Below are 4,807 nucleotides of genomic sequence, written 5' to 3' on the forward strand. Positions count from 1 at the left end.
AAGAAAGAAAGAAAGAAAGAAAGAAAGAAAGAAAGAAAGAAAGAAAGGAAGGAAGGAAGGAAGGAAGGAAGGAAGGGAGAAAAAAGAAAGAAAGAAAAGAAAGAAAGAAGGAAAGAAAGAAGAAATAAATGAATGAAAGAAAGAAGGAAAGAAAGAAAAGAAAGAAAGAAAGAAGGAAAGAAAGAAGAAATAAATGAACGAAAGAAAGAAGGAAAGAAGGAAAGAAAGAAAAGAAAGAAAGAAAGAAAGAAAGAAAGAAAGAAAGAAAGAAAGAAAGAAAAAGAAAGGAAGGTAGAAAAGAAAGAAAGCAAAAAGCCTATGGAACCTGGTACTGCCAGTGGGTCTCCCATCCAAGTATTAACCAGACCTGACCCTGCTTAGCTTCCGAGATCAGATGAGATCGGGCACGTTCAGAGTGGTATGGTGGTAGACACTGGCAGAGGTGCCTGGCTGACCCAGGAGCTCGGCTCTGCCATGCCTGCCGGCTTCCAGGTGGCACTGTTGGCCTAGGGCTACCAGGCTGGGATCAGGACCCCCATGCTGCTCACCCACAGCCTTCCCTCTGGCTCCCAAGCTCCCGAGCTTCCACCACGTCGCACCTGCTCGGAACAGGGAGTGCTCCAAGGCATCAGGGTCCAGGGCTCACATTCCTGGGATCCCATCCGGTCCTCCACCCTGTTGGGGAGGTATTCTTTTGGTACCTGGCTGCTCCAGAGCACTGTGAAGGGTTTCTCTTGGATTAATTGCTTGCTTTGGAAGTGGGTTTCGTAGGCTCCTTCCTTTCTGGGCACCTCAATCTGATCTTGGTGTGGTTCACTGGGCCCCTTGATTGGCAGAGTTCACCCGTCCATTTGGCGGGAGCTGTGGCAATGGGCGTGCCCATGGGACCCAAGGTCTGGGTCTGTGGATTGTCCTCGGGACTACAGTTACAAGAAGATGATGGCAATGGGAATCCGGGTGCACAGGGACTGTTTTCCTGGTGGCTGGTGAAGCAATGTCCTTCCCCGAATAAAGCAGCCCTGGCATTCTGGAGCAGAGGTCTTGGCTGGCATGTGTAGCACCCGCTGCCCCTGCCCACCTCTTCCCCTGGTTCGGAAAGTTGTGGCAGCACCCGATGAGTGGATTGAATCACCTGGTCATTCCCGGAGCAGGAAGGCACAGCAAACGGCAGGGAACCCGTTTGGGGTCCAGCACCCTGCACTCCTGGAGTGGAGCCAGGCTTCTGGAGGGGTGGTGGTGAGGTGGAAGTGGTGGGATTCTGATGCCCAATGGTGTTTTGGTGGCGGAAACCCAGGAGGAAGTCCCAGGCTGTGGCGCATGTAAGCAGGTGTAAGCAGGTGATAAAGTGGGAGCAGAGTCAGGGGAGTTGGGAAGCATGGCAACTGTAGGGGGAAGTGAGGGATGGGGAAGCCACAAAAGATTATAGCAGGCCAGGCACAGTGGATCACACCTGTAATCCCAGCACTTTGGCAGGCTGAGATGGGTGGATCAAGAGGTCAGGAGATCCAGATAAACCTGCCTAACACAGAGAAACCCAGTCTCTACTAAAACTACAAAACATGAGCCGGGCTTGGTGTCAGGCGCCAGTAGTCTCAGCTGCCAGGGAGGCTGAGGAAGGAGAACGGTGTGAACCCAGGAATTGGAGCTTGCAGTGAGCTGAGATCACTCCACTGCACTCCAGCCTGGGTGACAGAGTGAGACTCTGTCTGGAAGAGAAGAAAGAAAGAAGGAAAGAAAGAAAGAAAGAAAGAAAGAAAGAAAGAAAGAAAGAAAGAAAGAAAGAAAGAAAGAAAGAAAGAAAGAAAGGAGGGAGGGAGGGAGGGAAGGAGGAAGGAAGGAAAGGAAAAAAGAAAGAACAGGAAAGAAAGAAGAGAAAGAAGGAAAGAAAGAAGAAAACAATAAGGAAAGAGAGAGAAGGAAAAGAAAGAAAGAAAAAGGAATGAAAGAAAGAAAAAGAAGGAAGGAAAGAAAGAAAGAAAGAAAGAAAGAAAGAAAGAAAGAAAGAAAGAAAGAAAGAAAGAAAGNAAAGAAAGAAGAGAAAGAAGGAAAGAAAGAAGAAAACAATAAGGAAACAGAGAGAAAGGAAAAGAAAGAAAGAAAAAGAAAGGAAGGAAGGAAGGAAGGAAGGAAGGAAGGAAGGAAAGAAAGAAAGAAAGAAAGAAAGAAAGAAAGAAAGAAAGAAAGAAAGAAGGAAGAGAGAGAGAAGGAGAGAAAGGAAGGTAGAAAAGAGAGAAAGACCAGAAAGAAAGCAAAAATCCCTACAGCACCCGGTATTCTCAGGCAGTCTCCCATCCAAGTACTAACCAGGCCTGACCCTGCATACTGAGTGAGCGGGGAAGCCAAAATAGCCTAGAGCAGGCCGAGACTGGTGGATCACACCTGTAATCACAGCACTTTGGGAGGCTGAGGTGGGTGGATCACGAGGTCAGGAGATGCAGACCAGCCTGGCTAACACAGTGAAACCCAGTCTCTGGTAAAACTACAATACAAGAGCCTGGAGTAGTGGCAGGTGCCTGTATTTCCAGCTGCTCTGGAGGCTGAGGCGGAAGAATGGCGTGAACCCAGGAGGCAGAGCTTGCAGTGAGCCAAGATCAAGCCACTGCACTCCAACCTGGGTGACAGAGCGAGACTCCATCTGGAAGAAAGAGAGAGTAAGATAGAAAGACAGAAAGAAAGTAAGAGAGACAGAAAGAAAGAAAGAAAAGAACGAAGAAAGAAAGTAAGAAAGAGAGAAAGAAAGAAAAGAAGAAAGAAGGAAAGAAAGAAAGAATGAAAGAAAGAAAGGAGAGAGAGAGAAGGGAAGAATGAGGTAGAAAAGAAAGAGAGAAAGAAAGAAAAGAGGCCGGGCGCGGTGGCTCAAGCCTGTAATCCCAGCACTTTGGGAGGCCGAGGCGGGTGGATCACAAGGTCAGGAGATCCAGACTATCCTGGCTAACATGGTGAAACCCCGTCTCTACTAAAAATACAAAAAAAACCTAGCCGGGCGCAGTAGCGGGCGCCTGTAGTCCCAGCTACTCGGGAGGCTGAGGCGGGAGAATGGCGTGAACCCGGGGGGCGGAGCTTGCAGTGAGCCGAGATCGCGCCACTGCACTCCAGCCTGGGAGACACAGTGAGACTCCGTCTCAAAAAAAAAAAAAAAAAAAAAAAAAAAAAAAAAAAAAAAAAAAGAAAAGAAGAAAGAAGGAAAGAAAGAATGAAAGGAAGAAAGGAGAGAGAGAAGGGAAGAGAAGGGAAGAATGGAAGGTAGAAAAGAAAGAAAGAGAGAAAGAAAGAAAAGAAGAAAGAAGGAAAGAAAGAAAGAATGAAAGAAAGAAGAGAGAGAAGGGAAGAACGGAAGGTAGAAAGGAAAGAAAGATAAGAAAGAAAGCAAAAAAGTCTGTAGCACCCGGTATTCCCAAGTGGTCTCCCATCCAAGTACTAACTAGACCCGACCCTGCTTAGCTTCCAAGATCAGATGAGATCGGGCGTGTTCAGGGTGGTATGGACAGACACCACAGAGGCCCTTGGGTGCCCCAAGAGCCCGGCCCAGCCCTGTCTGCTGGCTTCCAGTCCACACTGCCAGCCTGGGGATGCCGGGCTCAGGTCGGGAGCCCCGAGCCACTCGCACGCGGCCTTCCCCCGGCTCCCCAGCTACCGAGCTTCAACCATGTCGGCCACTAGGAACAGGGAGTGCTCTGAAGTGTCAGGGCCCAGGGCCTACGATCCTGCGACCCCGTCCAATACTCCATCCTGTCATGGAGGTATTCTTTTGCATCCCTGGCTGCTCTGGAGCTCCTGTGAGGCCCCCTCTTTCCACACCCACCCAGAGCCATCAGGACTGGCCAAGGTCAAACAGGCGGCCATGCGGTGTGTGGCCATTTTCTCACAGTGCCAACACCCGGGCCTGCAACTTTAGTGTCCAGCACCCTGCCCTCCCAGACTGGAGCCCTGAATCCTGGCTCCTGGCTGGACGGCGGCTAGGCGGAAGTGGTGGAATGCTGCTGCCTGGTGGTGCTTTGTTGGCGCAACCCCAGAAGGAGTTCCCCAGGTGTGTCGGGGTTTTAGGGGCATGATAAAGGGGGAGCAGAGTCAGGGGAGGTTGAGAAGCATGGCGATAGTAGGGGGAAGCGAGGGAGGGGGAAGGCCACAAAAGCCTCCTGCAGGTTGGGTGCAGTGGATCACAAATGTAATCCCATCACTTTGGGAGGTTGAGACGTGTGGATCACGAGGTCAGGAGATCTAGACCTGCCTGGCCTACAAGGTGAAAACCCATCTCTAGTAAATCTACAAAACATGAGCCGGGTGTGCTGAAGGGTGTGTGTAGTCTCAGCTGCTCAGGAGGCTGAGGCAGGAGCATGGCGTGAACCCTGGAGGCAGAGCTTGCAATGAGCAGAGATTGCGCCACTACACTCACAAGGTCAGGAGATCTAGACCTGCCTGGCCTACAAGGTGAAAACCCATCTCTAGTAAATCTACAAAACATGAGCCGGGTGTGCTGAAGGGTGCGTGTAGTCTCAGCTGCTCAGGAGGCTGAGGCAGGAGCATGGCGTGAACCCTGGAGGCAGAGCTTGCAATGAGCAGAGATTGTGCCACTACACTCCAGCCTGGGTGACAGACTGGGACTAGGTTTAGAAAAAAAAGAAGGAAGGAAGGAAGGAAGGAAGGAAGGAAGGAAGGAAGGAAGGAAGGAAGGAAGGAAGGAAGGAAGGAAGGAAAGAGAGAGAGAGAGAAAGAAAGAAAGAAAGAAAGAAAGAAAGAAAGAAAGAAAGAAAGAAAGAGAAAGAAAGAAAGAAAGAAAGAAAGAAAGAAAGAAAGAAAGAAAGAAAGA

At 49.7% G+C, this 4,807-nt stretch overlaps 2 pseudogenes; both read right to left on the reverse strand.

Annotated features, from left to right (window-relative positions):
* Nucleotides 1-313: 313 nt before the first annotated feature.
* Nucleotides 314-432, reverse strand: LOC112617687 (annotated as a pseudogene).
* A 2,941-nt stretch (nucleotides 433-3,373) lies between these two features.
* On the reverse strand, nucleotides 3,374-3,490 carry LOC112617686 (annotated as a pseudogene).
* Between the last annotated feature and the right edge of the window lie 1,317 nt (nucleotides 3,491-4,807).

Source organism: Theropithecus gelada, unplaced genomic scaffold (assembly GCF_003255815.1).
Source record: "Theropithecus gelada isolate Dixy unplaced genomic scaffold, Tgel_1.0 HiC_scaffold_3328, whole genome shotgun sequence".
Taxonomy (NCBI): Eukaryota; Metazoa; Chordata; class Mammalia; order Primates; family Cercopithecidae; genus Theropithecus; species Theropithecus gelada.